The following is an 11,410-nucleotide window of genomic DNA, read 5'->3' as shown; positions in this document are numbered from 1 at the left end:
CCAATCTGTAGGTTGCCAATTTGTCCTATTGATGGTGTCTTTTGCCTTACAGAAAAAGCTTTTCAGTTTCATGAGGTCCAATTTATCAATCGTTGCTCTTAGAGCCTGAGTCATTGGTGTTCTGTTCAGGAATGTTCCCTTGTGCCAATGAGTTTGAGGCTCTTTCCCACTTTTTCTTCTATTAGAGTCAAATTAAATGGAGAGAAACTAGAAGCAATCCCATTAAAATCCAGGACAAGACAAGGTTGTCCACTCTCTACCTATCTATTCAATATAGTACTGCATAGGAAAACCGCATGGAAAGGAGATCAAGGGGAGACAAATTGGAAAGGAAGAAGTCAAGGTATCACTATTTGCAGATGATGTGATAGTATACATAAGTGACCCCCAAAATTCCACCAGAGAACTCCTACAGCAAAGTTAACTCAAACAAATCAGTAGCCTTCCTTTGTACAAATGATTAACAGGCTGAGAAAAAAATTATGGAAACAACACCCTTCACAATAGCCAAAAAAATAGTATTAACTATCTTGGTGTAACTCTTACCAAGCAAGTGAAAGATCTATACAGCAAAAGCTTCGAATTCCTGAAAAGAGAAATCCAAGAAGACCTCAGAAGATGGAAAGATCTCCCATGCTCATGGACTGGTAGGATTAACATAGTGAAAATGGCCACCCTACCAAAAGCAATCTACAAGTTCAATGCAATCTCCGTCAGAATTCTAACACAATTCTTCACAGACATGGAAGAGCAATTCTCAACTTCATGTGGAAAACCAAACACCCAGGATAGTAAAAACAATTCATAACAATAAAAGAACTTCTGGGGAAATCACCATCCCTGACCTCAAACTGTTCTATAAAGCAATAGTGATAAAAAACCACATGGCACTGATACAGAGACAGACAGGCCAGGTCGATCAATGGAATAAAATTGAAGACCCAGAAGAAAACCCACAAACCTATGGGCACTCAATCTTTGACGAAGAAGCAAAAAGCATACGGTGGACAAAAGAAAGCATCTTCAATAAATGGCTCTGATTTATCTGGCATTCTGCATATAGAAGAATGAAAATAGATCCATTTTTATCACCTTACACAAAGCTCAGGTCCCAGTGGATCAAGGACCTCAAGGTAAAGCCAGACACACAAGGTTTCTTTAGGGATCCGGAATGTTCATTGCATTGGCTCTCAGATCTCATAGCAGGCTTTAGAACTCATCGAATAGAGTGGACCAACCTACCTCAGTCTCCTCCTCTCCTTTTGACAGATGTCAGGTGGAGACAAATGGGACTCTGTCTATTTACATCTAACAGGATATAATGAATGTGCACCTCATATTAATATTGTGAGACCCAAGGCAGAAATGTAAGAGAATAAGACAGGCACAAATAACAGGCAAAAAAAAAATGGATCCAAGAAGAGTAAACTCTGTTGCTGGTCACCTGCAAACTGGTTAGAGAGCAGACTAGAGATGGCATGTACATGTGCATGTATGTATCTCTGTGTGTACATGTGTGCCCATGCGTGCATATGTGTGTGCATGTGCGTGTGTGTGTGTTTTATTCTCTCTTTGCAGAACCCCCCCCCCTCCATGCAGGGAGTCTCTAGGAGCAGCTTTGTGATTGTCTTCAGTCCTTCTGAACAGCACAGAACATCTTTCTTGGCGTTATGGTCTTATTTACTTCCAGAGTAGCCTTGGGATTCAAAAGCAATGGACAAAATCCGGCCCCGCTGCACGTGTAGGAAATGAGTTAAGCTCAGAAAACCCATTTGACTTGCCCGATGTTGTGTACCAGGACTTCAGACCCAAGATATCACCTCCCTGCCCCTGACTCTTGGCATTCCTGCTCACTTTAAGTTTCAGCTTAGAAAATGGTTCTTTTCCCTTTAAGGGAGAACTAGGAAGCAAGGGTATACTCATGGGACAAGTCCTGACTTTGTTTCCATGGACAGTGATAAGGGCTCTGGCTGGGGCTGTCAGAGCAGTGGTTAGAGACTGCTGCTGTAGGAGAAGAATGGTTCTTTCTCCTGTGTTTCTGGGATTCTGGACCACAAAACAGGAACATTTAACTTTTAGGCAATCTATTGAATTCTCTCCCTTCTTTCTGGAACTTTCCCATTACAATGCAACCTTTAAAAACCCTCTCTCTCTCTCTCTCTCTCTCTCTCTCTCTCTCTCTCTCTCTCTCTCGCTCTCTCTCTCTCTCTCTCCATGAGAATGCATTTCCTTCTCATCGTATAGACCTGAGAGAGGACCCAGAGCAGAAGTCACACCAGCAACAATTCAGAGGCTTCCTCTTCCTATCAGATACACCAGTGGGCAGGGAGGTCTCAGGTCCACACGATTACTTGCTCCAAATGCTCACTAGGAATAACAAAGCAAGCCTTCTCTTATAGGAGACTCAAATGAGAGCATAGTCGGGAAAGAGGCAAGGAGATGTAGCCAGCCATCCAGCCTGGCAGCACAGGTTAACAACCATTATCGTTGCAATAAATCCTGAGTTCCCAGAAGCCTTCTGCTAACCAGAGTCCTTTGGGACTCCTTCTTCCAAAGGCAAATGGTTTTGAATCAAGCCGATATGGGGAATTTATCTTTTGATAAAGTAACGTCTGTCCTGTGCAATGCGTTCAAGTCCCGGCACCTTCCCTTGCTTTATCGGCCTTATCACCTTGAGATGTGGTCTTCCGGAAACAATCATCTCGGGACTCGTTAACATCTCTGCTCGTCAGAAAAAGCATCTACCAGGCTCAGCAGGCTGTGCTTACAGTGGGAAAAGAGCAGAGTCAGACGTTTCAGGAAGACATTTAACAAGAGTTTTCAGAATAAAGCATAGTTACTTAGAAAGCTCAATTTACCAGAACGGTTCGTTCACGGGCCTCCTGGTTGGTTGTGCTGCATTGTTGCCCCACAAAGACTTTCCAGTCAAAGTTGGTTGGATTGGCTTGGATTCCGTGAACCTCCTCTTCTCACTCAATAAGCTGGCGAAGGATGCCGGATGGAACCCAGCCAGGGCCCACCAGCTTGTGCTGCTGTGAGCCAGCTGCAGAGCCCCCTATATCATCGGCAAGGTCACAGCGCAGGACATTCTAGAGCCATCTTCGACAGGACCTTAAAATAGCCAGTAGCCTGGGGTCATAAAAGCAGCCTGCTTTCCTCTTGACACTTTGGATCAATCACCTTAGCCGGACACGAAGTCCCTCATTGAATCTTACTGGTCAGGCAGTTGGAGGAGACTCTAATGGCCGATGAGAAGTGACAACTTCCAGCTTAATGGAACCGTGGTTAGGTTCTTTGTTTCTCCTCTGGGAGTTTTCGGATCTCCAAACTTACCAAGGAGAAACTGTGCACCAAGAAACATCCACAGAGGTATTGTTAGATGTGGTGGTGACAGGCACTGTATCCACTTCTTGGCTTTCAGACCTTTATAGTTTGGCTATGAAAGACATGGTGCTATCATTTGCTCATAGATTTAAAGCATATTCGGACCTTATGGAGCAGCACCCTAATTTCTCAGGGCCTTGTCACCCAGTTAGGGTCATACATGAGCCTTCCAGTTATCTCTTAGGCCAGTTGCCCCAAATAATAAGATGTAGGGGAGATTCGTGGACATGATCCTGCCACTGCACTCCATTTGTATTAAAATGAATTCCTCATCAGAGGCTAGAAACCTTTTGTGTAACACGCCATCACAAACTGGACCCTGTGAGCCCCCAATGTTCATGCTTGCAGAGGGGATCCTCTCAGGCAAAGAATGGTGTTTACATACAGAATAGGTGAGTGTTTCCAACAAGACACTGCCCTGTCCATTGCGAGGTGGGAAGAATTCAAAGATAGGTGACTGTGTGCTTCCCAAATTGACTGCGCCCTTTCTAGGGCTCACTCAGTGTTGTCCTCTGTTGTTGGTCAGCTGGGCACTCAGCTACTGTGATTGGCAGAGAAGCCTTGCTGAGACCATTTCTACACTATGGCTACTTTATATACCGACCCATAGACCAAGCCGCCTGGTAGCTTGGGGAAGAAGCCAACCATTAACCACAAGGTGGGCCATCTTGCCTGCTTTCGTTTTGGAAGCTTTCTCTGAAGCGGGTGCTCCCCACGTTTCATTGGACCATCAGTGCCCTCATAGTCTTCACCCATCTCAAGTGTTTCATCGATATATTCTCCCTGAGACCCCGGCCATCATACCAATCTATTACTGTTCGTCTCTCCATGTCGTTGACCATTCAAGTTAAGCCACTACCCATGTCTCTGAATAATCTGTGTGCAAGCTTGGCTTCCTTCCCAAGCAAATCAATTCTTTTGCTCAGGTTGTCCTCACTCCCTGCACTGGGAGGCTCTTCTCCATCACTAACTTCTAGGACCATCTCTGAGTACAGTTGTAACACATTGGCCGGCACCAACGGGATAGACTATTCCAGAAACCAGGCCTACAACACATTGGCTGGCACCAGGATAGACCATTCCAGAAACCAGTCCTACACGTTTTTCCTTTTTCAGTTGACTGATCCCAGTTTTGGGGTGGGGAATTCCCATGAAAGCTGAGGAAGAGCTGGTCAAATAGGGAAAATAGAGTTCTGGTCATCTTGCCTGAGACTCCCAGAACTGCACAGGCCTGATTTCATATAGGAAGTCTCAGTTAATGATGAGCTAACGATGAGCTAATGATGAGCTAACGAGGAGCTGCCATTGCATAGGCCCAACGTGAGGATCCAATAAGTGAGGTAACACCTAGTTCATAATGGACACTGTACGTCACAGAACCATTTGGACAAAGCTTCGGGGTTTTGTTCTAAGTTTCTGGAACTTTAAGTACCATAGCCTGGGCTTGTTCTGGGATTCTCGCTTGGTCTGACACTCACTGTCATGTGATCACCTCTTGGGTTACTGATCAAACGGGCCAGGATGGAACGCCCAGATGTTTCTTGCAAAATCAAAGATGTCAACAGGCGATCAGCCTTTCCCCTTGCTTTAACTTAAACACTGCTCTAACTTAAACACTGGAAGGGCCGTACACTAGTCCACCGTATCTGCTGGAATACCAGTATAAGTGCCAATGCCACATCCCTACATTTTATAGGATTATTCTTCTCCCTCTTTTTTACACCTTTATCATACAAAGGCATCAAGGGATCTTGGTCACCAGGTGTATCTGACATAATGTGATCAATAGAAGTGGCCATCACGAAGTCCTGTGAAATACCAAGGTTCCTTTGAGCTATATTGTGGTAGCCAGTAGAGGAGCTGATGTGACCCTGAAGACCGGGAGAGTATATTTCTGTCTCAGCCAGGCAAGAGCACAAAGGGCTTCTGATTGTTCTTACTCGTTAAGATGGAGAGAAAATTGTTTTCCCAGTTCTGAGTTTATATTAGTGAAAATAACTAAGCCAACAGCAGCACCTACCCAGGTTTGGATGTCCCTGGTCATTCTCTTTGACTTGTAAGGCTGGTTTGGGATTTTCAAGATGTGGTTATCTCTGTATGGCCCTGGTTGTCTTGGAACTCACTCTGTAGACCAGGCTGACCTTGAACTCAGAGATCCGCCTGCCTCTGCCTCCTGAGTGCTGGGATTAAAGGCGTGCACCACCACTGCCCCACTATTTTTATGGCTGTGGCTTTTCTCCTGACCAAGTAGGTGTTAGCAGGATGTGTGTGGATTACGATCTTCATCTTCCAAGTCCTGGTGATGGCTCTAGTCTACTGAGACTGCTTCTGGTTTCCTCTTTGGGCAAGTGGGAAAATGAATAACCCCAGCTTTCTAGAAGCCTCCTCTTGGCCTTTCTTACCCTGAGAGAGGATGGGATCTCCCATTCGCCACTTATGACCTACGAGGTTCCACTTTCAAGAACTAGGGAAGCAGACCCAGGCTTGGTCCACCGTCTTGTCTATTTCGAGACAGCCCCAGCAAGATGCCACACAGCTCCAGATCTTTGTAAGTCCTCACTCTGGCTGGTGGATTATACAATTTTAGCTTTTTCTTCCCACGCTTAAAGATTAGCATCAGCTCAGTTAGCATCCAGTAACCTCTGCCAGGCCAGCAGATTTCCTTTCTCTTGTCTCCAGTCACCCTAGTAAATGACCTTTAGCTGCTGTTGAAGACTTGGAAGGAGTTGACAGAATAAATGTCACATTTCAGGGTCTTCCTAAAAGGAACCTGGCTTCTCAGTCAAAGGATTCCAAGTTTTCAAACTAGTTGGACACAGAGAACCCGTGAGAAGAATTACCCACAGTAGCTATAATTTTCTCAATGATATAAGTCTGTGCTACCTAACAGGTAATTACTAGTCACACACACTTACTGATCACCTGAATTGTGGTTAGTCCCAATAAGTTGTGCTTACACACTGAATTTAAAGATAGGACAATGTAAAATATCTCAGTATTGTGTATTAACTTCAAGCTAAAACAACATTTTGGATGTAATAAGTTAAGCATATTGCTAAAGTTGTTACCACTTGCTTCTCCTTACTTTTCTAAGATGGCTTCTAGAAATTTAAAATTTATTAACGTGGCTCAAACTATATTTCTGTTGGACAGCTGATGTACCTGAGCCAGCTAAGAAAATAATCTTACGTGTGATAAAACAACCTGATATTCTATTCTGACTTAAAACCACTGACCCTGACAGTCAGTCACTGTCACCAACCTTCGCCATGGGCTCCTGTTTCCGCCATTAGTATTAGCAGGCCCAATTCAGTCGCACCCACTCTCACTGTCACCTCTGGTCTGGAGAGGACAGTCAAGTTTGCTGGAGTTTGTCCTGATACCTTTTTAACTGCTTTTATGAGGGGAGGGGAGTGTCGTCTGGGTCGTACTAGAGGCATTAAGCAAATTACATGTAATAGATACACAACTGCTCACCACACTAAGCTCCTGCACTGTGCTAAGGAAGCTGTGGAATACTCAGCCCCGTTAAGACAGAGAGTGCTTGCTTTTACAACAAGGATTTAATTATTGAACCAGGCAAACCTCTACAGTCACTCCCGACAACTTAAATGACTGTTACATCACGAATCCCAGGTGAATCCACCCTTGTTGACAAATTGGATTCTATCCAACTATATATTTTATCCTTCTTGGGCTAATCTTAGTTCAGATTTATTCCCATACATGTGTCGAGCTTCCTGTCAATAAAAATGAAAAGGCACCACAATTCCTTTGGAAGAAGAGGCCTGTACTTCTGGGAAGGGCTTACCATGTTTCCTCTCAGCAGGAATGAGTTCGAAGGTAGTTAAAATAAAAGGCCCTGGGCCTAGAGAGCAATGAGTAGTGTGGATGCTTTCTCTCTCTCTCTCTCTCTCTCTCTCTCTCTCTCTCTCTCTCTCTCTCTGTGTGTGTGTGTGTGTGTGTGTGTGTGTGTGTGTGTGTGTGTGTGTGTGTGCATTGACATGTGTGTGGAGATCAGAAGACAGCTTGTAGGAGTAAATTCTCTCCTTCCACTACATGGGTTTCATAGACTGAATTCAAATCATCTGACTTGATAGCAAGAGCCCCTACCCACTGAGCTACCTTTCCCTTGTGACTTTCCAAATGGAGTCATTTTTGCTCTCGGGGATCTCCTTCACGACCCACATCTTAACATTAGTGTAGGGACCTGATGAGGTGCCTTTAGCCTGCATCTTTACCTGCTGTGACTCAGGGACTCTTGTAAAGCCTCCGTGGCAACTTTCTGGTTCCACACCCCTGTCTTGTGTTGGATATAGGGCTGGAAGGCTCAAAGCCCATTCATCCCCCTTCTTCCAGCACAATTGAAGGAACCAATTCACTCTGTAGTTGCAATGACTGTTCCTGCATTTACCACGGTTGCTACGGCAACCAGCTGACCTAGTCACTTAAAATCTAGACTTCCACTCCATATCAACAGTGGTAATAATTTGAGCATAATCTTAATGTTACTTTATGCCACACCAGTGTCCCAATTCCCGCAGCAATTATGCCACTTATGTCCTCGAGATGTGAGTAAGAGACTTGGTGGCGGAATACCGTTTCGAAGGTTGTTTCTTAGGACATCATTTCTGTCACCAACTATTGTATTAAAATGAGTCTCAGCAGGGAGCAGCATCCACCCTGAGTGGTGTAAAGAAAGACATCTTAATGATGAGCTAGGACAGAGATGTGAGCAGAATTGGGGGCAAGAAATAATGTCTCTAAAGGAGGAAGGGAGAGTCAGAATTATGGAGGAGGTCTATTAATGAGAGCTGCAGTTTGGAAGGTTCACACCGATGGCAGGGGTGTGGCCAGATAAAGAAGGAGTGGGGAGGAGATCTCCCCTGTCCTGTTCATTGTCAAACTCAGTGGAAGCTAAGAGACCAAAAGAGCCCAGTGGTGGGTCCAAAGCATGAGCGAATATCCCGGGTCTCACGCAGGGTAAATCAGATCTGAGATGAGGTTCAGGAGGACAGTGGGGAAACGGCCAGCCCTCCAGGCAGTGTGCTTACATGCACAGTCTCCCTCAAGCCTTCAAACCCAGCATCAAGGTGGTGCATGCCACCAACAGCTTCATATGCCTTCCGAGGAGCAAGCACAGAGAGCGGCTCACTGAGATCTTAGAACTGGACACACCAGGGCTGCGGCTTGGCCGGGCGAGTTTGGATTTCACACAGAGATGTGTTTAGCTTCCATACAGGGCTCAGTTGGAGGACAGGCTGGGGGTTGGGGGAGGTGGAGAGCAGGCAAGGGAGCTTGGAGGTACAGCAAGCCTTGAAGCACTTGTCTAGTGTTTCTGAGCTTTGGGGATACAGTCTTTTAGGTGGCATTTATGCTCTACTGAGCTCCCCCATTGTTATTTCTTTTATTTCATGTATATGGATGTTTTGACCCTTGACTGTGAGGAGAGCATCAGACCCCCTGGAACTGAAATTACACCTGATTTTGAGTCCTCATGTGTATGCTGAGAACTGAACTCACATCCCCTGAAAGTGGATACAAGGGTTCTTAATCCCCAAGCCATTTCTCCAGCCGCTACGCTGGGCTCTTTCACTCCTCAAAACCGTGACGTCTGGGCAGAGCTGCTCAGCGAATCAGCTAACTGCATTTTACTAGTGACAGAGGTGGGCACGAGACCAAAGTCAGGCCAAAAGGAACCAGCAAGTCAAATGCCATCAGGGGACTAAGAGCCCGAGAGGAAGTTAGGGTACAGCCTTTATTGTCTAGATTTCTTCAAATGAAGTCAGTGTCCAAGAAAGGCAAACCCATCCTGGCTGTGTTTAAGCCTAATCCAGCCGTAGCTAGCCTGTGCCACCTGCTTTGTGTTACATAAGCCATAGATTTTTGCCTCAGACAGATTTCTGTCTTCTGTAATCACAGAATCAAAATGTGAGGAAGAGAGGGACTGGCTCATCTTTTCTCAAAGCCTTTACCGGGAAGGACTCAGAGGTGAGGAGCAAAGCCCCCGGGGGGGGGGGGGCAAGGAAGCCAGCTGCATGCGGGCAGAGGGCAAAGAACAGGGAAGATGTCCCCGACATCAGAAAGAAGATAAACTCTAGAATCAACACACGCCCCCTCAGAGGTATATTTAGTAAACTTTTCCCTCACAGGGCTTGAAGAATCAAAATTGCTTTTTAAAAATAATAAAAGGGAAACAGCCACTGCGGTTTCTCTTGACACAAGCCCAATTTCTTGGCTGTCACAATACTTCCAAATAACATGTGTAAGACTTCGCTGGGCTGTCTCTTTTGCCTTAAGACTCAAGGAAAAAGAAGAAGGAGGAAAAAAAACCCCACAAGAGCCTGCAGTTCTTGCAATGTGTAGCCAAGAGGCTGCGCGCCTCTCTGAATCCTAGCTGGCTTAGGGCCCTGACGTTGCATTGCAACTGGGTCTCTAGGCAGATGGCATGGGGTCTCAGCAAAGGATTTGGGTCATAGCCCTGAGTTATTAGCTGGGGCCCTCTGACATCTACCTGTCCCCCACAGAAGCGGACATAGTGAACTGTGAGCTGAATTCCTTGCTACCCTAAGACTCTCCCTTCCTCCCCTTCAGGCTCCCCTTTTCCATGCTCCCCAATGTATCTCCATTCTCCTGGGCATATTTTCTCCTGCAGTCCTCTGTGAAGTAAAAAAAAAAAAAAAGATATCTTGTATTCCAGGTTAGCTATTAAGTTTTTGGTCTTCTTTCCATTTTACATTTGGGACTTAGTTTCATTATTCTCTTTGCCTTGCATATTTAAAAATTATTTAATCAACTTTGTGGAAGTACACATTTACATATAGTAAAATGTAGCCCATTTTGGCAAATAGGTGTATTTTGATAAGTGGGTACGCCTGTGTGACCATCCTCAACATGCTGTGTCTGTCTTAACAGGGCCTTGCCTCGTGTACTCCGTCCCCTTTGAGTCTGCCTCTGTCCCAGAAGATATTGCTGAGCACCGCAGACATACTGTGCTCATGGTTGGTTAGATTATAATGGAATTCATACAAGTACAATTACATATACGCCCTTTCATGTCTGGTTTCTTTTTCTAACGTTTCTTTGACGTTCGTTTCATTACGACTGACCATAGCTCACCCGTTCTATTGCAGAGCAGCACGCCATCGTGTAGATAGATTCAATCTCTGCTGATTGACATTTGGGTTGAGTCTATTCCCTAGGATCAGACAAAAGGTAAGCACTTGAAATAAAGAAAATGCTATAAATACATGCGCACATCTTTACATGGTCATGTTTTCATTTCATGTGTACATGGTCATGTTTTCATTTCATGTGCTGCCTTGTTAACTGAAACTTTAGACTGTATGGAAAATATCATGTTTACTTTATGGAAATTGCCAAGTTGTTTTCTGAAGTGGCCGGACATTTTATTCTTATGCCAATGAGAGTTCTAGTTGCTTCATAGCTCTACCATGGTGTCCCCATAATGTTTTTACTCTTTGCCATTTTGATGGAGGCCGAGTGTGTCTCTTTGTGATGGATGTTGGGTATGTCTCGTGTGGTGATTGAAATTTGATGGATGTTGAGTGTGTCCTAATGTAATGAATAGATTTTGGTGGTGGTTAAGTGTGTCTTACTGTGATAGATGTCGGGTCTTGTCAGAGATGGATTTTGAGAGATGTTGGGTGTGTCCCACTGTGATGAATGGGTTTTGATAGAGGTTAAGTATGTCTCCCTGTGTGATGGATGGATTTTCGTGAATGTTGAATGTGTCTCATTGTGATGGATGGATTCTGATGGCTGTTGAGTGTGTCTCATTGTGACAGATGGATTCTGATGGCTGTTGGGTGTATCTCATTATGATGGATGGATTTTGATGGCTGTTGAGTGTATCTCATTGTGATGGATGGAGGTTGAGGGTGTCTCATTGTGGCAGATGGATTCTGATGGCTGTTGGGTGTGTCTCATTATGATGGATGGATTTTGATGACTGTTGGGTAAGCCTCGTCATGACAGATGGATTTTGATGGCTGTTAAGTGTATA

The 11,410-nt window shown here is 44.9% G+C and overlaps 1 long non-coding RNA gene across 1 annotated transcript; it reads left to right on the top strand.

The window, feature by feature from the left end:
* The first annotated feature begins 9,082 nt into the window (after positions 1 to 9,082).
* On the top strand, positions 9,083 to 10,618 carry LOC108352532 (uncharacterized). The gene is made up of 3 exons (XR_001840818.2): positions 9,083 to 9,375; positions 10,300 to 10,385; positions 10,518 to 10,618. It is a non-coding gene; the product is annotated as an uncharacterized LOC108352532 (long non-coding RNA).
* Positions 10,619 to 11,410: the final 792 nt, after the last annotated feature.

Source organism: Rattus norvegicus, chromosome 13 (assembly GCF_036323735.1).
Source record: "Rattus norvegicus strain BN/NHsdMcwi chromosome 13, GRCr8, whole genome shotgun sequence".
In the NCBI taxonomy this organism is placed as follows: domain Eukaryota; kingdom Metazoa; phylum Chordata; class Mammalia; order Rodentia; family Muridae; genus Rattus; species Rattus norvegicus.
The sequence above is the reverse complement of the archived record's forward strand: the minus strand, read 5'-3'. Positions and strand labels throughout refer to the sequence as shown.